The following is a 23,794-nucleotide window of genomic DNA, read 5'->3' on the forward strand; positions in this document are numbered from 1 at the left end:
ATACTGCAGTGCGATTTGCCACCATGGGTACTACTGCATAGTGTTTGGACACCAGTTTTGGCCAGACATTTCCTGGTGTCCCACATTGCTGTCAGTTGTGTGCTGCTATCCCAATAGGCCACCCCATTCCCTTGCATGCATGCAGCATTACCATAGATATGCTAGAAAAACATACTAATCCATTCATTTATTGTTAAAAAGACTGACTTACCTTGTGCCTGCGGCAGTTGTGAGGATGGTGCTTGAGGGCCGCCTATGTTGGATGCATACAGTATACTGCCTATACAAGGTAAGTTACAGGTAATGTGATGAGTGTGTCATCTATTTTACTGTGTGTATGAGTCAGAGAGAGGTGTCAGTTCTTGGGGTCTCTACAGTGTCAGTGTATGTGCTGTGCATTGTCTCTTTGCCAAGGCCCAAGCATACTGGGCATGCCACCATATGCCTACAAGAGTAGGCTCAAGGGCCTCCTCCTCTGAGTCCCTCTGTGCCTGTGGGGACCCTGCCAATTGTGGTGGGCTGTGTGGTCCTTCCCCGTGCTGTTCCTGCTGAAGCTGTTTCCGCAGAATCATATTATGTAGCATGGCATATACTATGAACTTGTGTGCACATGTGGCTGGAGAGTACTGCAAGGCTCCACCAGATATGTCAAGGCAGTGGGAATGTGACTTCAGCATCCCAAACACACACTATATAATGATCCTCATTATGGCATTCTTGTGTGGGTGTGTGTGCATTTCTGATAGGTGTCATCATCCACGGCTCCAGTGCATAGCCAGCATCTCCCACCAGATGGCCATACAGGATGCCCCCACTGGCAAATGCCTGGTACAGCTGTGACAAATGTCAGATGTGGGAGGTGTGATAGCTTCCAGAGCTGCCAGCACACACATTCATGATAATGCCTTAGGCATTGCACATGACCTGGCAGTTGAGGGAGGGGAATCCCTTGCAGTTTATGTTGACCCTACCCTGTTCACTGGGTGGTGCTTTGATATAGATGTCCGTGCAGTCTGTCACACCCAGTACCTCCAGGTATTCTGCTACACGGTGGAAGAGATGCATATGGCTGGTCCTCTCCTCATGGGTGTTGGGGAAGTAAATGTGCTCACTGGCATGAGGTAGCATGGCATCAAGGGACTGGTAGAGTACCCTGGAAGTAGATGCCTGTGAGACCCCCATGATGTCTCCTGTAGGTCTTTGGAAAGTACCTGTAGCTAGAATTCTTAAGGCTACACATACCTTGGTATCTACTGGGATCAGTTCCCCTCTGTTGGTTCTAGGTCTGAGTTGAAGCTGACACAGCTAAGTGATTTGCTGAAGTATGTATCTTTCCACCTGTAGTGCTCTACTATCTCCAGATTATGTAGCCCCTGGTAAGTTACCCTGGGTCTGAACACTCTTCTCCTCCTCCTCATTCTGTGATGGTTGTCAGCATTATCCTCCTCTCTGCCCTCAGCCTCTAGCACATACTGATGGATCAAAGCAATGGCAGCCCTTATCATTTTTCCAGTTAAAATTCCCCCAAATGTGTACACCAATGGTGCAGAATTTGTGGGAAAAAAACAGTCTGTAAGATGTTTCCATAGTTTATACTGTTGTGCTGTAGATGCTGCTTGTATGATTGGCTGACTATGATGCATTCTACCTGCTAGCTATGTAATTTGTTCTTGATTGCTTTTATTCTGATATTTTCCTTTTTTTCCCTTTTTTCCTTCCCATTTCTGCCCCTTTTAAGCCCCAAGGCACACCGCGTAAACCTGGCGTCCAAATGTAAACAGTCCTGCTATTTCTGTTTTTTTTGGGGGGGGGGTTTGTTTTAGACTCGATGTGTGCCATGCATACACATTTAGCTAATGTAAAGATAAAGAAATAGCCCTCCCTGGATGCAAACACGCTCTGCATTTTATGGAATAAGTCAAAACAGCCTCAGACACACACCTTTGCTTAGCTGTGCTTAGCTAAGCTTATCTGGGAGCCACTGGGCTCCAATGTGCTTACACCATACATTTCACACCCACTTTTCATGTCTGCTGCTCCTCCTACTTACATGATTGTGTTATAGCACCTACACGGTTAGGTGCAGTTTGGCATTTAGAAGATTTTTGTGATTCAGTAAATTTCCCCTCACTTGCATACCCCACTGCCTTAGTCCATAGTTACTGCACTACCCCAGATCCTTTCCCCTTAACAACCACTGTTCCCTGGTATTTTTTTGATTCTGCATGCCATAGACTATAATGGCAAAATGTGGATTTCCCTTAAAATTGGGTTTTCTCATTTTTTCTTTATTTTCAGCATGACCCCATTTGCGTGCTGCTGCTCTATGCTTAAACGGCCTAGATCGGCCAAAAAAAATATTTTTATTTTTATAAAAATAAAACACTTTTCCATGCCAATGGCCATATATTTGGCCATTGACATGCCTAAAGATTATAATACATGCTTTTTTTTTTGGAGCTGTCATGCCTTGTTTTAATTTTTTGCAGAAATGTATTCGGCCTGTAGCTGAATACATTTCTGCAACTAACACTATTCTTGTACAGCTGTCTGCCTGCTTGCTGAATTAGTAATTCATCTCATTTGCATGGTTTTCACCAGCAAATGAGGTAATTAGCATTGTCCGTGCAGGAATAGTGTAGTTAGGCTCGTGCACGTCAAAACGGTAGTATACTGTATTGCTTGGAGGCCATATTCCGTGCAGGAGCGGCAACACTGTTCCTGCACGGAGAAATTAGCTTATTGAATCCCGGGGAACATGACTTGTGTTAACATGCATTTTCTGTAGGATATGAAGTTTGAAACCGACTCCAGTCCTCAGTGAGTTACCAGAAATCCAGAAATGTTAAGAGGAACAGAGGAAAAATATGAGGCAAATATCTGGACATTCTGTGAGAATTTAGACAGTTGAGAGGTATGTATGGTAGAGAAAAGCTGCTGCATTCACTAGTAGGACCAAAATAATCCTAGAGAAGTGAAATATTATGAATGTGTACTAAGTGTTGGAAGGCAGAGGTGAATAGAAAAATGATTCACATACAAAATCTGGCGGCAAGCAGAACCTTAAAACTAGGAAATGGGTGGACTTTAGTGGGGAAGAGTTACAGGCAGAAGTGCATTATAGAAAGCTTCTTATATACATGTGGGTCTTTTCAAGATATTTTCCTTTACTTCCATCTGCTAAAACATGATGCTTATTGACTACTCTAAATTATGCCTGCATATAATCCTTACTGTTGCCCTTGTGATATATGATATAGCTGAAAAAGATCTGTAGGTATTAGACCCCTTACTGAGTTTAGCGAATAATTAAATAAATAAAAATACACTTTCAGAAATAGTTACAAGTGGTGCGGTTTGTGAGCAATGCTATTCTTAAGGACACGGCTAAGATTATTACTATTATTATTACTGAATATTCTGGAGAAACACATTTGACTGTAACAAGCTATGAGAATTAACTGGGTAAGGAACTCCAACCATTTAGAGCAACTGCAGGAGATGATTGAAAGCCCATGAAGAAAGAAAGGGGTAGAATAAGGTGAGAATGTATAATGGAGATTAGAAATTGTTCATGCCCCCCCCTCCCAATCTTCTCAGAACCGTTAATCGCAGCCTCATTGACTCATTTGTCCAGTACTTCCTGACATCCAAAAACATTGGCATGTGACTTAAGAGCCAGGGGTTGTGATCTGTCTGGTGTTATGTCCAAAACCTCCCAAAGATGCTAGAGTGTAAAGTACTGAACTTACAAAAATGTTTTTACTTATTTATTTAATGTTTGTTAAGCAAAGTAGAACACTGATGCAACTGCACCATTTTCAGGCTCAGCACAGCAAAACTACAACTGAAGAAACAATAAACGTTAATAATCAATATTAATGCAACAGTGGTAATGAAGAGGGATATAAGTAAGGATAATATGCAGTATAAATGAAAATAATTATAAGCAGATGAGTTACAAGAATGTAGTCAGTAAAAGAAGTAAGAAGAGAATCTGACATTGTCATAGCAATACACAGAGAACAAAGTACTTCTAACATATAGCGTTGTTCCTCACAGCAAGAGGTTCTCCTGTTCGATTCTTGCCTGGAGTGTCTTCTGTGTGGAGTCTGCATGTCCTCCCCGTGGTCGAGTGGCCTCCAAAAGACATGCATGAATGTGCGTGCCTTTGCTGAAGGTTGGGCATTGGGCTGGCAACTCGGCACCATAAAAATCCACTGCGAATCATTAGCGGACCGGAGTTCCGCAGTGGTGACCCCTAACTGGGAAAAGCCGAAAAGACAAACAACAACATCGGATGTGAAAAAGAGTACATTATGAGTTAAATGAGGGGAAGAAGGGATAAGAGAGAGAGATAAAGAGACAAAAAAGAGAAAACATTTAAAAAATAAATGCCATGGGGTAGACAAGGGGGAATGTGCAGTTATCTCATACCAATGTTCAGGAGATCTCGGCAGTCCTACAGGAGTTTGGGTACATGTTTACTAGTAAGCCAGTGTGCACCCACCTGGTGAAGCATCATAATGATGCATTGTGTGCCTGAGTGAATTAAGGAGACACTGAGAAAGGAAATATAGGAGATGTTAGATTGGAGGTAATCCAGGATTACTTATTTTAAACACATCTTATGACAAAATAAAAGCTAAAATATAAACATATTGCTTTATTTTAATATGCAGTGATATAATACATTCCTGACACTTAATCTGAAATAGTCTTATGTCCAGAAAGCCAGTATGGAAGGATAGTTGGTTGGTAGGTGTGGATCAGCTGAGGGGACCACTAAAATTATTCAGCTTGGATCCTTCATGTGCTAAGGCCAGCCCTGATCGAAAATACATTAACTCTTCATTCAGACCACATGCAGGAGCTTCTGCAAACCTTGCAGTCCTCCCTGGATAGAATGACAACTTTTGAAACAACAATTTAAGCTTTGGAGCTGAAATGACAGAATTTGGAAGACCATGTTAGATACCAGAATTTACACTTTACTGGTGTCCCAGAAAGAGTGGAAGGAGGTGACTGTGCAGGGTATATGAGATTGAAACACTCAGAATGGGCTTTCTCCAGCAGAGGAATAAATATTAAATGTGCTCATCATGTCTACATACTAGCAGTGCAAAGGAAAACCCAGCCAACACCTACCCTGATATAGTCTGCCACATGTGATATAAAGGAATAGATAAGGAGAGTGCTTTGGGCCCCTGATAAAACAATTATTCCTGACTGAAAGCAGGATTTACTGTGATAATGATTAGAGTATCAAAACCAAGGCAACAAAGCAACGCAATGCCTTTTTACCAGTAATACACCTTGCCAGAAAAAAGAGGTTCAGGCTCATTTACCTTGCCGTCTTTAAACTCACTTTACCAGAGGGGTCAAGTAACTTTCTGGGAGAAGCTAGAAGTAGGCTTGAATTAATGGACAGCAGCTCCACTGTAAATGTGACCCCTATGCTTAAAGTGAATCCTACTCCGCGCAAGGAGAAGAGGCAAGCACATAATCCTAGATGTGGCAACCCTGAGCCATTTCCACTGTTTATGAACCGAATGAAAATTAAAGAAAAATTGGCACTCTAACCTCATTTGATGCTGATCTCTGAAAATGACTGAGGGAATATACTTGTTTACTAAATGCTTTTCATATTTTCGACTTTGCCATCTGCAATATTTTCCCTTGTGGGTCTTAAGCTTTGGAATGCAAACAATGGGATTGTGACCTGGTCTATATGATAGTTTTGTTATTACTTGTTTAATGAATATTTGTGTACTTTTTTACAAAACAATACACAATCCACTTTTTGATAACTAGTCTCATTTAATCTTGCTGAACTATCCCATCGCCCTAATGTTTTACCATTGGGAAATCATTTGGTCACATGTACATATTTTTTTAGCTGGTTAAATCTGTTGCACAAATGTTGAATTTGAGTTACGTTTTACTCTAGTTGCCATTTTACTCTGTCTTTTGGGTGTAATAAGGTATAGGGGGGATATAGGGTAAACATTCTTACTGATGATGGAAAACTACATGATTGTAGTGATTTGTTTTTTTCTTTGTTGTGTGTGGAATGTCAATAGACTAAACTCATTTCATAAGACAGCAATGATTTTTGCTATTCTTAGGCATAAGGCCCCTTCAGTAGTCCTTTTACAAGAGATACACTTGTCTGGTAAGGGACGTAAGAAATGGTCTAGATCAGGATTCCAGTACATAGCTGTCTTGAGTTATCAAGGGAGTAAGAAAAGAGGGGTCTGTATGCTGATCAGGACAGGTACCCCCTCACTCATGCAGAAAGTCCTTTCAGATGGATTGGCTAGGTACTTGCATGTAGAGGCTGGTCAGGTCCTCTGAGAGTTACCTTAATTTTTCTGCATGAGACTGGAACATGGTCTTTATTGGTGAGGATGTACAGTCTGGGCCCAGACTGTCAATCGTTCCTGCTCTCTGTAAATTTTCACATAAATATTTTCAAGCCCTAGGGTTTGTAGATATTATGTATAGAAACTCTACAGGTAGGCCCCTTTCACTTGCTATTTATATAGATAATGCTCCTTTTCTAGATCTGATAAAATCCTTGTATCTGCTGAACATAGATACCTAATTCACAATGAGTTTACAGGCAAAATAATTTTTCTCAGACCATTCAGACCAAAACAATGAGTAAAAAAGTCACACAGGAAAACCAATTGGTTAAAAAACAGAAAAAAGAAAAATTTAGCAAAGCTAGACTTTCCACTGTGCGATACCTTAAACCTCTTGTATCAGAGGCAACACGGGATATATGCAAATTACCCTTTAAGGCTATCAGGTGTTTCAGCTAAATGGCAATTCTGAATGTCCATGACTTTTACTTATACTTTTAAGTCTATTTATGCACATTTTCAGGCCAATAAAGCCAAACTCTCTAGCTGTGGACATGCATGTTTCTTGCTTCTTATGGCATCATCAGCACAGCATAAGAGGCATGTTTGACTTTTGGAAACACAGGGTTGTCATACCAAACTGATATCCATAAACATTACGGCGTCTACAAAATATCCCAACTGACAAACTAAAACAATGAGTAATAAGGTCACACAGAAAAATTAAAAATACAAAAAGAAAAATCTAGCAAACTGGACTTTCCACTGTGTGATACCTTAAACCTCTTGTATCAGAGGCAACATGAGATATATGCAAATTAACCTTTAAGGCTCTCAGGTGTTTCAGCTAAATTGCAATTCTGAATGTCCATGACTTTTTCTTTTACTTATAATTTTAAGTCTATTTATGGACAATTTCAGGCCAATAAAGCCAAACCCTCTAGCTGTGGACATTCACGTCTCTGCCTTCTTATGGCATCAGAAGCAGAGCATAAGAGGAATGCTTGACTTTTGGAAACACAGGGTTGTCATACCCAATTGATATCCATAAGCATTAGGGTGTCTACAAAATATCCCAACTAACAAACTAAAACAATGAGTAAAAAGGTCACACAGAAAAAAACAATTGGTTAAAAAACACAAAAAGAAAAATCTAGCAAAACTAGACTTTCCACAGTTAAAAAACACAAAAAGAAAAATCTAGCAAAGCTAGACTTTCCATGGTTAAAAAACACAAAAAGACCATTCATACAAGAGATTTACAATTAAACCTCACCAGGAACAGTTAGATAGGGCCAGTAGACTAGACATGTACTACTGTAACCCCGAGGATCTAAATGACACTGCACTTCTTTATTTACTCTCATTAATTTGGCAGGTGGAGAGAGACAATACAATGTTGGGACAGTATAATGGACTGGCTAGCAGGTAACTTAGTTCAAGTCCTAAATCAAAAAAGGAGAGACCAGAAAATGAATATTATGGAATTTGAGAGGAAGATGCAAGTACCGCAGACAGTTGAGTTACATTTGGAATAGGTCCTCACTGCGCTCGCTAAAGCCAAAAACACAGCCTCCATGGATCCAGACAACATTTCAGGATGCTTCTTAAATAGCTTAAAACTGAATCTATCAGGGCCACATGAAATCATCTTTATCCACAGCCTCAGGACTGGTTTTATCCCAGAGTAATAGAGGACTGCAGCAGTCATCCCTCTGCACAAGGGGGGGGGGGTCCATCAACTGACCCATAAGCTTGACCAGTTTTATCTGCAAGGCCATGGAGAGAATTATCATGGACCTGATCAATAACAGCATAGGAAATCTCCAAACACTAGACCAGACCAAATTTGCCTTTGTCAAAGGAAGGTCTTAACTGCTCAATTCACTGGACTTTCTCAAGAAAGTCAACAGGGCCATGTAAGAGGATAAAAATGTTATACACCGGTTATCTAGATTTGGACAAAGCTTTCAACACAATTCCCCACTCAGGGATCATAGATAAGCTTACTGCATTAGGCATAAAGCCCTACATCATCAGGTGGATGACAAACTGGCTCACTGACAGGATACTTTTTGCCTGGATAGGTAAATCCACTTCAGATAAGAAACCTATTAGTTGGTGGTGTCCTACAGAGCTCAGTGTTGGGATCCATCCTGTTTGGTATATACTCTTCTGAAGTGAAGGCTTATGTTGTGGGCCTCTGGCTCACCAAGTTCACTGATGGTTGTAAGCTGAGAGAAATCATCAAATCTCCTGGTGATACTGACATCCTACAAATGCTGACACCCAACAAACAGGCCTAGAAATGACAAATGACTGGTGCCAAATCCATGGTCTGAGACTAAATGCTAAAAAATGCATAATCATACCCTTCAGTAAATCAGATATCTCTACAAATTATAATATTTATAGCACATCCCTAAAAGTAGTCCCAGTGGTAAGGGACCTAGGAATATAAATAGAGAGTAACCTAAACTCTGACCACCAGGTACGTACGCTAGTGAAGAAATCCTTCTGTGTAGCTCAACTAATAAGTAAAGGCATGACATCAATGTCAAAGAAAGTCACAGTGCCACTGTACTAGGCCCTCATCAGGAACATAATCAAGTGCAATGCTTACTTCTGCATCTACCTAACCAGGCACTTACACCAACTTGAGTAGCCCCAGAGGTTTCTCACTAAAAAAATACAAAGAATAAGGCACGTCTTACGAGGACTGACTAATGGTCCTATCCCTTACCTCTGCCTGATATTGTTTATTAAGAGGTGACTTATGCCTGATCTACAAGGCGTTCTCTGATCCACCTCTGATGAAAATGTTATATACTCACAAGAAAAAATTATGCGAGGTTTACTCATTCCATGGACCTGACCCATATTTGTGAATCTGACAGAACTTGCTGGAGAGACAGATTCATATCCCAAAGGCTACCTTGTCTATGGAATAAAATTCTCATCTTTGTAGAACAAATCCCATTCCTTACTCCCTTCAAAAAGAATTTGGATAAATGGATGGGGATCATAAATTCACTCCCAGGATACTGCCCATATTCTTTATGGACAGAAGCAGTCTGTAGAATGACTCAGGGCTCCAACACCCAAAGGCCCACTACCCTGATACTACCCTATCCCATATCTGTGGAATTAAGATATAATATTCTCATATCCTGGTTATTATTAGCTAGGTTTGTAAAGGCTCTTGTGCCATTAGTCTAGTAATCACCTACGAACCAATGAACCTATGGATAAGGATGGCTTGCTAGACTATCTGCACCAGCAGTCGCAGCTGGAAAATATTTTCAAAAAGAAAGGTACAGAGGATGTTAGCAACACAAATACTGAGCGACTTTTCATATTCTTCTGAAGCCCAGAAATCTCTAGCTAGCAAGCTGAGTGACAGACTGCATGTGATCTAATAACTAAAATAAAAAAATAAATAAATACAGGGTCTATAAAGCAAACCCCTGGGAAACCCTTTAAGCTTTTATGACTTTTATAGCACTTTATACTTGTCGGATATCCTGGATCCAGATATTGACAAAGCTGGCCCACTTTCTGAGTGACATAGAATTGCCCCAGATTAGTCCTACCTATTAGTATACTGTAAGTGTCCCCACTTCGTCTGCAGAAGACCAGAGTTCAGTTCCATGATGGATAGACAGTTTATTTAAATGTCTGTGTGACACAAGGTATAAGTGCAGTAATCTTAAAGGAAGAGGACAGATGATCTTCTTCTTCTTCTTCTTCTTCTTTCGGCTGCTCCCGTTAGGGGTCGCCACAGCGGATCAACTGTTTCCATTTCTTCCTGTCCTCTGCATCTTGCTCTGTCACACCAACCACCTGCATGTCCTCTCTCACCACATCCATAAACCTTATCTTAGGCCTTCCACTTTTCCTGTTACCTGGCAGCTTCATCCTTAGCATCTTTTTCCCAATATACTCTGCATCCCTCCTCCTCCTCAGCACATGTCAGGGTGCAAATCCAGTTTACAGATATTGGGGGGATTGGTATAATAATTAAGGTGTTTATCTCACAGACAGAAGGTACAAGGTTTGATTCACACCTTTGAAAGTGTAATTGACTACGCTTAAAATGGCCTCAAGGGCAACTAACCTACTACTTACTTAAATACTTAACCTATATCTGACATGAGCATGGGGCTGGATGGGTCCCGGGCTGTGTGCTACATGAACTCCAAGAGTGAACTAAACTCACACATAAGGCACGCATAGGATACGCACTCAAAGACCACAGGATAATGTCCCACAAACCAAAAGGTGTCGGCAAGTGGTCCAGCGGACACAAAAGGACCACCTTCTACTGGAAAGAGAAATCTAGAAGCCCAAGCTATGGGAGCCTGCTGGTCTGCAGGGCTAAACAGAGGACTGGCTATCACACTCACAATTGGGACCCATTGGGGCTTGGATCCTACCCAATTTGGTTTTGAACAGTTTCCACCTGCCTTCTGAACTGAACTACTTTTGATGAACAGTCACTAAGGCCATTCATTGATGGTGGGCGACACAATCACAGCCTCAAGCCTACCTTGCAAAAGCCTTTGGCAAAATCATTTTCCTAGGCTCAGGCAGACAAACTCACCAGATTAAACATAATATGTCACAAGATGGGCTGCACTGGCTCAGCCCAGACAGAACCAGGGTGGTCAGAGCAGGCTGGTGGCCGGTTGTCAGACTTCACAAGTGTCACAGGGCAGGGCCTGGGGTCCTGTCTCCCCTTTATTATTTATTTTTTTGGCAGAGGTTAGGCACGAGTAGGAGGATAGGTTGACAAAGTTCGCAGATGACTGCAAACCAACAATACTCCATTGGAGACAACTCACACAAGAACATCCTCATAGAGAGCCAGCTCATAGAATACGATGGCCTTGCCAAAGCCCAAACCTTAAAAAGTCATAAAAAAAAAATAAATATAAAAACAATAATTGGGAAAAATTAGGTACCAGGAATTACATATCAGGCGTAATCCATATACTGAGGAGTACAGGACCCAGGTTGACAGTAACCTCTCATTTGACACTCACATTGCCAAAGGAAGACCCACAATACCAGAAGGGAAGACCATCTATACATCCCAATCTTATCATGTCAGAAGCCAGGTCATTGGTGCCTCTCTCATTAAACCAATGCTCTCTTTTGTCTCCAATGGGATAGTGACATGCATCTCCTGGGGATGTATCCACCCGACACCCACCCCCAAGTTCCTCACCAAGAAAGTTAAGGTCTTAAACATAATGTCTTAAAAACCCCGACTAAAAAACCCGACTGAAAATTCTCTAGAGACGCCCACCAGTGGAGGTGGGATCTGTGCCCTATGCGCCATTGTCCAACATGCTCTCCAATTAATTGCCGTGGATCTGCTCCACCCAAAAATCCAAATAGAGATGAAACGCAGTGGACTTAAACCTCAACACAGAAATAGAACGTGCTGCTGGGGGTGGACACATAAACCCAGGGTTCTCACACTCTGGAAAAAACCTCAGTCCATGTTAGGAGCTCCCTAGCAGAGCCTATTTCCGCAGAAATCTCTCGAGTTGGTGGGGATGGGGATGTTTAAGGCCCCCGTACCATCTCTTTGTCACTACTAGACAGAGGCATAGTAAACTAAACCCCAAAAGGTAAAGGTATTTTCATCCTATCCAGGTGGTGTGTTACACACACACTCTGGTTACACAAATGCCCTAGGAGAAGGAGCCTAAAATGAACCTAAATGAACCTATGAACCTATGAAAGAATAGAATTTGTTAGCCCCTATTACTATTGAGGAGTTAGAACTGGAGATACATAATGTAGCTAAGGGGGATGCTCCAGGGCAGGATGGTCTGTCATTACAGTTGCCCCAGGCTCCTGACCAGATGGTTTTGGATGATCTGTTAAGAATTTTCAACCAGGTACTTGGAGGAATGGCCTGCTCCAAAAGCTGGGGGCAATGCCCTGATCTCTGTTATTTTAAAGGAAGGTAAGGACCCCCTTTCCACTGGCTTTGTACTGCCCTGTATCTGTCTTAAATGCTGATTATAGGTTCATAGGTTGGTACTAGGCTATCGGCCCTAGGGCCTATACAAGCCCAGCCATAACAATTCCCTGGCTATTTCTTCTCACAATATTTACTTCCCTTACAAGCTATTTGCCTCAGTTCTGGTGCAAAGTCTCAACAAGTGGCTGCCAGACCTGATCCACCCTGACAAGACAGGTTTTGTGAAGGGAAAGCAAACCTTTGACAATATACTGAAAACTCTACTTCTGGTGAATTGTTGTAATGTTGCTTATAAAATCTTGCCTAAATGAGAAGTTTTGACCAATATGAAATTGTTTTTTCTGGGTAGTTTGTATCATCAGTGAGGATGCCCTGGCTCCAGGCTATAATGGTGTGTGCTGGTCAGTATTCTGCCACTTTGACTAGCTTTGCTGGATGAGACTTTTGGATACTGTGCATTCACTGTGAACACATAGCAACAGTTTGCTTCTGGAGCTTTCTCAGCAATCTGGATTTATTGCCAACAATTTGGTAAATTACATGAGTTGAGGATCTGCTCCAGGGAATACCTTAATGCTGTATGTTGTGGGCTGTTTTGGCATATTTTCCCTTAGTTTCTGAGTCCACATGCATAACTAGGACTGGATCTTTGTCAATGAGTAATTGGCTTTGATGATACTTGACTGTGTTGAACTGTTCAGTATTTCACTGAGTATGAGGACAGGCATTTAATTATTCAAAGAATATGAAGAACTATGAAGTTGTACTGCACATGATTTTTTGCTTTGGCCATGGTAATCTTTTTGCAATTTGTTGCTTTAAGACCTCCCAGATAAATTCAGTATCTGACTGCTGAAAATTTGTTTTTAAATATTGTTTTATTTATCTGGTTATTGCTTATTTTCTATAATTCATTTCTGTAGCAGTTTTGACCTGTTTTGACATATTGATTAATAGCACCACATTGGCTGGCATCTACACTGATTTTCATTTTTATTGCATTCGGTCTATAATAATTTTTAAGAAACAAGCACTGAAATAAAAGTGACCTTGAACATGAGCAATACAAGCTGATAAACATTTAGTTTTACTACAGAGCTAAGGTGACTCACTGATTGTCATGTAACTTTCAGTATTGTTTGCAAGAGAGTGCTTTGAATTCTACTTTTCAACAGTTATCACAAACTCTGAAATCCCCCCCCCCCGGATGTAGCATATTCCAGCAAGACAGACTTTTCAAAAAAGGGGGAGGTTTTGCTATAATGTACTCAGAGCAACTTAACCCCCCCCCTTTCCCTACCCCTCCCAAATTTCTCAACTGCTGAACTCATCTTCCTTAACTGTCACCTCAACCCACACAAGAAATTTACAATAGCATCTATCTGTACACCTACTTGTAACAATATTCCAGTTCTAGACTCTATCCTGTCCTGGATCTCCCAACATCTATCTTATGAGAAAATCTTATTAGGTATGTCAGTATCAATTGGGATACCACCCCCCCCCCCCACCACCACCACTCCCCTAGCCTTAGTGTAAATCTCTTTGGTTTCAGTCAACTTATTTCTGCTCCCACCCACATCAATAAAAACTTCAGCTCCATTCTTGATTGGATCTTAATGTCCAACTGTAATCAGTACCATAATCCCAATACTTTATCAGACTCATTAAGTGTCTGTGATCACCTCCCTATCACAATACTGAGTACCTTCCCATACCTCTAAAACCCACTTTTATAGAGATTGTTGAAATCTGTCCAGCTTCAACACAGAAACTTTCAACTACCACCTCTCTCTTGTAAACTGGTCTCACATGTTCAACATTCCTCTAAATTATGTTGTTCCTGAATTTAACAATATTTTCCTCAACATACTAAACTCCCTAGTACCCATTAGGAAAATTAGGATTGAATCTAATCCAGCACCCCGGCTCTCCAAAGATACCCTTTCCACCATGAAACTCAGAGAGTCTACCTGGAAACAATGGACAAAATCAAAATCTTCTTCTCCTCTCTTCCTCAAATTCAAAGAGAAACTTCTATCAAGAAACTCAAACTACCCACACCTCAAACCCCCCCCCCCAAAATTTTGTTACACCATGAACAATATTCTCCATCCAGGGAAACCTTCTACCGCAACACCCTTCCCCAATAATAAACCTCTTGAAACAGCCACTCTGCTAAACAATTACTTTATAGACTTTATCTGCAAACTAACCCCTCCCAACACCAATCAGTCACAACCCCCCATCTCATCTACCACCTGCTACCACTCAGCCTTCTCCCTGAAACCTGTTTCCACTGCTTATATAAAATCTCTTCTGCAGAAACTTAAGCCTTGTTCTCTTTCCTTCGACAACCTACCCCCCCCCAATTTCTCAAACTTGCAACCAGTACTATAGCTTATTCTGTTTCAATCCTTATCAACCATTCTATAAGTGAATATTCAGTCCCAGTAATTTGGAAATCCTTTTATACAATTCCACTTCATAAAGGAGGCAACTCTACCAACCCTTCCAATTTCTGACCTATAGCCACCTCTCTCAAAAATCCTAGACAAATGCATTTGCAAACAACTTCTTAAATATCGACTCCAGGAAAATCTCCACACCCCCTCTCAACATGGATTTAGGCCTCCCACAGCACTTCCACAGCCCTTCTATCCTTCACCCAGGCTACAGCAGAGTCAAGAGATAACAATAAACTGGTATCATGCTTATTCATCGAGCTCTCCAAGGCATTCAACATTGTCTCCCACCCTAAACTTATTATTAAACTAACTGAACACAACTTCTCTGCATCCAGTACTCTCTGGTACACTAGTTATCTTAATAACAGACAACAATCTGCTAGATGGCAGACCTCCTGTGCTCCCTTTTTGCCTGTCCAAACAGGTGTACCCCAAGGATCCATTCTAGGCCCCCTTCTCTTTAATATTGTTACTAACAATCTACGTTCCGCCTGCTGCACCGCTTCTCTGATCTGGTACACCAATGATTCTACTTCAACAGTCCCACTAACTTACTCTCCATTACACAGACTTCTTTTAGCATCACTGAACACTGGCTAATCAATAACCAACCCAAAGAAAACTAAGCTTCTTCTTTTTCTTCCAAAATCTATGTCCAGCCATAAAACCTCCTTCACTCTCTCTTCCCTTGACAACACTATCATTCATGCTGACTCCCATACCATACTTCTAGGAATCACAGTTGATGATCAACTGAAATTTGACTTTCATATCCAACAATCTATCAAAAAGTCTAATCAAAAACTTGTCCTTTTGTATAGAAAAAGAAATTCTTATCCATCACCTCACTGACTTCATTGGCTCAAGCCTACCTCCTCGCTTGCCTACTCTATGCTTCCCCTATATTTATCCACCTCCAAGAAAATCGTTTAATCAAACTTGAACAAACATACAACCAGAGAGCTAGATTTGCCTGTAACTTCCCTTACAACTCCCATCACTGCCTCTCCCTTAAACAACTACAGTAGCTTGAATTCCCTCAACTCCTGCAACCTTCTGAGCTCCAGATGACACACTCCCTACTCTACAAACCTGCAGACTGTCCCTCCCTGTCCACCCTTCTATCATTTTACAAACCTCCTGATCTCTCTGCAACACTGACCAACAGCTACCTGACACATGCAATGCAAAGAAAACAATCAGGCACACGCATGGCTAAGAAAACAATAGGCAAATTACTCTGTAAGTGCTCTATAGCTCAAACTTGGAACAAACTCCCTGCCAATATACAGTCTATCCAATCTTCCTTTCTTTTCAAAAGAGAATTGAAGACCTACCTTGCTAACCCTCCCTCCTGCGCCTGTCACCACCCTACCTAATTGTTGTTCACCCAGTTGTCTGAGTATAACAACTGCCCTTTCCTGACTCCAGTATACCTCCTAAATACCTGCACTGTGGTGCCTCAGCTGTGCCACTGAGCAATGCTTTACCTAAATCTTATCTTTCTCTTCCTCTACTACTATAATTCCCAGCCCCTTCTCACAAATGCATAATTTATCTCTTTACTCTCTAGACCCTCCTAAACTTTACTTCCCACCCTTCTACCTCTACCCCTCTATTTAATATTTCTTCCTCCTTTCTACCAACTTGGCATAATCATTAATGACATTTTAAGGGCTTCTCTCTGATGACCTATTGCAAATCTGCCTTTTTTGTAATTTTTAGCTATTCTCCTTACTGAATTTATATGAATTGTTAATCTTCATCATTTCATGAATATTTGTTGCTTTGTACTCATATTTTCACGTCATGAATATATGTAATTATATATCCAAACTCTTATTGCTGCTATGTAAACTCTGTAATTTGTTCTTTGTCTGGAGCTTTTCTCATTGGGTCTCCACTGAAAATGGACAACCAGCCCAGTAGACTAACCTGGTTAATAAAAGACAAATAAATAAATAAATAAATAAATTAATTAATTAATTAATTAATTAAATTATGATTGACAGGCAGCAATTTTTTACATATTTATTTATTAATTTTCGATGCAATCAACTTTAAAAAATATATATGAAGTACAAATGTTGTCAATGATAATCAGTCATCAAATTATAATAACAGATGTAATAGTGTGAATTTCTTAATTCCATATATGGCTTGGTAATGAATGTACTGCTAACTTGATAAGTTCATACGTGTATAGGTGTGTATTAGGACACTAACAACCACTAGGACATTTTTAAGCCTAGCCATGGATCTCAAATCTTTCACAAATTTTGGTACCCTTATTAGTGTAAGCAGAGGAGTGGGAGATTAAACATTTACAAGCAGGGGCCTGAGAGATAAACTATTTATAGGTCACCTGTGTCAATTAGAGACATAGATGTCAAACCAGGGATGAACTTCCTGTTCCCCATCCAATTGTCTAATTTATACTTTTATTGGGTTATGGAGGAACTCTACTTCACACGGATGAGGAGTCTGTTCCTGAGAAGGGGTCATCTCTGGGATACATACCTGTCTTTCCAGCAGGTCCCATTTATATCACAGGTGAGGTTTAAGTTTTTAGAATGGGCAATTCTGGTGATGTTTGTTTTGCAGATATATAGGAGATCCATAAGGGTGGAATCTGACAATATCTTGTATGCCAGGCATAGATTTCCCTCAACAACCTTTAAGAGACTGAATACAGTTATAATAAATGTATTAGACAGTGTTTATTCTCTTATTTTATCCTTAATAAAAATATTGGGAAATAAAAAGACTGAATACAGGGATGGGGATTTCAGGTGGTCTGGATAAGGCATGCTACTTACATATCCTTTTAGTGAGGATCCTCTGTGGACATTCAAATTGTTTTATGTGCCTGGTTATGTACATACCAGAGTACATTGTACTCAATGAAAGGTCTGATGAATACTGAATACAGTGGAACAATAACATGCTTGGAACTAGCTGCCATACCTTTATAAGCTGCACAAAATAGAATGATTTCCTCACTACTGTAGACATGTGATGGTCAAAGGCTAGATTACTATTTATGTGTGTCCCCAAGTCCCCTGACTCTTACCCAAAGTGTTTGGAGACCCAATTACCCAAAGTGTCTGCCAACATTCCTTAATCTGAAGTATAATGGCAGCCTTCCAGTGCCTTGTTATACAATTCTTGGCTGGCAAAATAATAGTATACACTAAGGGGCAGGGTTTAAGTTAAGGGGGGAAAACCCATACAATGCTAGATCTCATCCATCAGTGCTCCTAGTTTGCTGAAAATTACTAACAAATCCATAAAGCTGCTCCCAAGGGACATTCCCAAATTTTGTATTCCATATTTGGGGTTATTTCTGAATGGCTGCAACACCAACATTGTAGATGACGTCCCGTTGAATATTTGCTGATATGGCTAGGCATCAGGAATAGGCAATGCATACATTTCCATGAAAATGTCCTATATTTTGATGAGGATGTAGTTCTGAAGGAACTTTTACTACATAGTCCATCTGGGAATCTTGAAGCTGTATTACCCTGTCCTCATAATATATTCTTTGGAGGTCAGTGGCAGGATTTTAGTAGGAATTCAGAAGGATAGAACAAAACTGGGATAAACTAGATTCTGTGTTCTTCCCCATCTCATCCCACTCAAATAACATCTTAAAAATGCATCTTCTTTGAACCATGATACCATCTTGACCATTCGGACATGCATGGAGATTATTTTAGATAATAATTATATTACATTTGATGGACATTTATTTAAACAAAAGACAGGTGTTGTTATGGGGGCATGTTGTGCACCCATATTTGCAAACATCATCTTGGCACATTGGGAAGATATGTATATATTTAACTCCCAATTCAGGACTTCATGGGTACTGTACGGGCGGTACCTGGATGATATTGTCCTGTTTTGGAGAGAAACTGAGGATGACCTGAATAGGTTTTTGTCTTATATTAACAATACCACCAGTTTTCTAAGATTTACCATGGTCAAGGAATGTGATTATGTCCATTATCTGGACATCACTATAAAGAAAGATTATGAAAACAGATGTTTTACATCCAAGCTTTATAGGAAGCCTACACATTCCAACACACTATTACACTTTACTAGCGCACACCCTATACACCAAAAGAAAGCTGTGGTGAAGGGTCAGCGTGTTAGATTGGCTAGGATGGTTTCGGACATTAATGATTTTTTTGATGAATGTGGTAAACTGAATAGGATGCTACAGAGGAGGGGGTATCCTGAACCCTTCGTAACGGATATCATTCATGAGGTGAAAATTAAAAGGGTAAATGGACATTTCAGAGCCCTTTCAGGTAATGTGAATTAACCCCAAAAAGATGGAAGTAACAATAGTAAATGTGCAGACATTGGTTTTACACGTGGACTAATACTTACATATTCGTATGACCTTGAGGATATAACATATGTGGTAAACAAATATTGGAAAATTTTTGAAAATGATTTAGGGGTCCTGGAGAAATTAGGTGTAAAACCACCATAATTTATAAGAAAAGTACTTCAATTAAAGGGCTTCTGGAAAAGGAAAAGGTTAATACACAGGGAGGGGGTACATTTAAATGCGGAAGATTTCTTCAGTGCCCTTATACGATGAATATTGATAGATTCAAGATGGATAATTATGGATTTATCATGAACAAAAAGAGAATGTACTGTTACACCAAAGGGGTGGTCTACATTGCAGTACGTAAAAACTGTAAAGGTTTCTATGTAGGAAAAACAAAAAATGACATAGACATAGGGTATATCAGCATATATATGATATAAAACAAAGAAATGTCAACAATGCCCTGTATAAGCATATTAATATTAACAGCAATCACAGTTTTTGGTTTTATATTCTTGAACAAGTAGATTTGGGGGAGAGGGGAGGACCTGTGGAGGAATATTTAGAATTCCTAGAATTGAAATGGCAGATAATATTAAGTGCACACTATCCCCCTGGTCTGAATGAAAAGATGTCTTTATTACCTTTTTTAAAACTAAAACAGTTATTTTTTATTAAAAAAAAAACTTTTTAAGAATGTAGAGAGGGTATTATTACCTGTTTGGGAACTTTCTGTATTGTATGTCTGATATGTTTATTATTGATGATGTAATCCCGGCATTATGGGGCTTGGGAAGGAAATGATGTAATTGTGTAATTAGGGAGACTGTATATAAGATGTGAACAGGCAGCACAATGTTATTCTGAAGAAGTCTAATTATTGACGAAAGCGCTAAATGTTTATATGTTTTTTATTTGTGAGAAGTCATTATCAGTAAATTTATATTTTTTTATATCCTGGTCTTGTGTTGTTGGACTATTCCTGCTACTCTTTTATTTATTAAAAATGCGTCATCTCTAATGACCAGAGCTTCTGAAACATTAAGGATGGAGACTAAGAGGAGATACTAATTGACAGTAGAAAATAACAAGACTCGAAAGGATATTATTTTCTCTAGAGAGCTGTTTAAAGGATTTCTGTCGTTGATGTGAATATATCTACCCAGAGCTGTTGGACATGCTACACTTAAAGAAATCCCAATCCCTCAGAGCCACACGCTCCAGGGATCTAAACCTTGCCATCACAATAAACAAAACATGCTGGAGGGATAGATTCCTGACCCAGAGACTCCACAGACTCTGGAAAAGATTGCCCATACATGTCAAGGAGAGCGCCTCTTTGGTCCTCTTCAAAAGGAACCTTGACGATTGGATGGGAAAAAGGAAATTCACCCCAGGGATCACGTCAGTCGCCCTGCTAGACAGGGGTCCAGGGAAGTAAATAGTGTGGGAAGAAATAGCCAGGGAATTGTTATGGCTAAGCTTGTATAGGCCTCAGGGCTGATAGCCTAGTACCAACCTATGAACCTATGAACCTAATGGGAGAAGAAAAGACTTCTGCCATACCATGTTGACATTAGAAAGTAGAGTTGGGTTATCGCATATCTAGGGAGGGTGGAATAAGGAAATATTAGAAGAGATAAGTGTTAGTGCTATTAATATTATGTAATATCACAAGTATACCCCTGTACTATTTAGATTATGAGATTGACCTAGGGTAGACACACTAAAGACATGCTCTATTGCTATTGTCCAAAGCAATAACTTCCTACTTTGACCTTTAACTCTAAAAGCTGCGTGGAAGATGGACAGGCTAATGTGAGATATAGATACAGCTCCAGGCATGCAATCTGCATATGGTGCAGTTCCCACTGTTGTGTATAGTTCAGCAAAATGGCATGTTATTGCAGCCTGGCATACTTATAAATGATTAGGCAAGCTTATACTGCCATGAACTTGTGAAGCACATTGAACTCCAGGAGACCCTCTAGAATGATTTGGGACCCATAAGAATCTGAGTATAGTAGTGAGTTTTTGCCTGCAGATTTAGCCTTACTTCTACTAAATTTACTGATCTTCTTCTACAAGTTAAACTGCTTAAGAGTACGTAATGTATTAAATAATGAACTAAGACATTACAAGAACTCCTAATCAGTAAAAGCATGTGGGACTAATATGTGACTTTCTATCATGAAAATTAAAAAGTCATCCTCTTTCTGATGCTACACTTTCATTTCCAAGGATCTGTGTTATAATTTTTCTCAGAGGTAAGGGGTATGCGCCAGGCTTGTCATTTTCACAATTCTGGCTTTTAGATACTGGTGTCATAACCAGGAAAATCCATTCCTCCTTCACAACTGTAGTCCATCAGTGGTAGTTGTTTTCCTCTTCTGTTACTCGTAAACTCACATGGATAATATAATCTATCATGATCCTTGCTCACTCACTTGGTAGAATAATAATATCATGTTTATTGTTACATTTTGTTGTTTGGACATGCTACACTTAAAGAAATCCCAATCCCTCAGAGCTACACGCTCCAGGGATCTAAACCTTGTCATCACAATAAACAAAACATGTTGGAGGGATAGGTTCCTGACCCAGGACTCCCCAGACTCTGGAATAAATTGCCCATACATGTCAAGCAGAGTGCCTCTTTGGACCTCTTCAAGAGGAACCTTGACGATTGGATGGGAGAAAGTCAATTCACCCCAGGGATCACGTCAGTCGCCCTGCTAGACAGGGGTCAAGGAAAGTAAATAATGTGGGAAGAAATAGCCAGGGAATTGTTATGGCTAGGCTTGTATAGGCCCTAGGGCTGATAGCCTAGTATCAACCTATGAACCTATGAAAAAAGAAACTAATTTCTGTTGCATTCATTTGCAATGCTGTTGTTTCAGTCACAGCCACAATTTATAATTAAAGGAGAGGATGGGGAAATAAATGGACCAGTAAGTTGAAATCTTCATTCAGTGATTCATGTCTTACTTCTTGCCCTCCACCACAGTCCAGTATAATGTCTTCAGTACTATCCAAGTATACCAATTCTCCTGCAGTCTGTTGACCATCAGCTCCTTTCCAGTCAACTGACCCATTCTTTCCTCAACAATAGGTGAAGACTAAGGCAATAGGGTCATTATTTAGACAACTATCAGGGATGGTTCACATTTTTTCTTATTTCTTCCTTGGCACTAACTTATGCATAATCAGTTAGGCACTGGAGAAAGGCATTCAAATGGCCATCCATGGAAGAGTGTCCTTTTACTTTGTCAGGGATTTTTCCTACAAATCACCCTACCCCACCTCTTAAAGGATGGGTGGTGGTCTCTCCAGTCTCCATTGGGGAAATCACACCACCCCCATGTGCCGTGGAGTGCATTCATCACCTCCCATCAACCAGGAGAAAAAGTAGACCTTACATCTTCACTTCCCCTTCCCTGTCTAGTTCTTTCAGTGCCAGAACCAGCAACTGAACCCTGGTCAAATGGATCACAGTAAGGTTCCATCTGTCTATGCCACAGAGCCATACCCCACTTCTCAATCTCCTGATCACCTGTGCCTTCATTGTGAACAAGACCCGGCATACGTAAAATCATCTGTCTGCTGTAGCTACCCCACTCTCACCTGGATAGAGTAAGTTACTTTTTTTCCAGGAGAAAATCCTGACCTCTGCTTGGAAGAGGGTGATGATATTTACCTCCGCTACATCTAACTCATAAAAGAATTGTTGTAGTGCAGACTGCAGATCACAGTCACTTGAGGGCACGAAGACAATGTCATTGGCAAATAACAAAGATGCAACCCTTACATCTCCAAACTGGCTACTGTCTTGACCTTGGCTGTACATTGACATCCTGCCTGTGAAAACTACAAAGAAAAAGTGAGGTAAAGTACAACCTTGGCCAAGTCCTATCCCCACTTTTGAATGTACTGTAATTACAGGAATGTGGCCACAATTTTCACTTTCCAAATACAAGGACCAATTAACATGCAGGAGTGGCACTGGTGTCCCATACTTCTGTAGCACGTCCCACAAGGCATTTCATGGGGGAATATACAAAAAGTTGTTGATGTAGTACATCCATCCATCCATCCATTCATCCATCCATCCATCCATCCATCCATCCATCCATCCATCCATCCATCCACAATCCCTTTTTCCTGTTTTTACACAAGGGTCAGGATGTCACTTCAGAAGTGACACCTAGAACCAAGGTTCACACCACTGTGTAGCTAGCCCAGCAATGTTATTGACTATAAAAATGATAAATATGGTATCAAGATAGGCAGATACTTGTCGGATTCATAAAAGGGAAGGAAAAGGTGCATAGGAACATAAGAAAAAGGGAACAGCAAGCAGAGGGTCATGCACAAGGACAACATATAGGACTATAAGTTGGAATAAAGGATAGAAATTTTTTTCCATTGATTGGATGCCTTTTTTACAGGGAAGGGAAGAGAGTGAATGGTGAAAGGGAAAGTAGGCGGTATGAGAGGGGATAGGATAAGGCATGGGGCAAGACAAACATGCACAAAACATCACAGACAAAAAGGTGTGGAAGTGCTCATGAAAGGTTGCGTGGGGGTGTTCGAGGGAACAGAGACA

Source organism: Protopterus annectens, chromosome 2.part1, assembly GCF_019279795.1.
Source record: "Protopterus annectens isolate FY-2018-M chromosome 2.part1, PAN1.0, whole genome shotgun sequence".
Classification (NCBI taxonomy): domain Eukaryota; kingdom Metazoa; phylum Chordata; order Ceratodontiformes; family Protopteridae; genus Protopterus; species Protopterus annectens.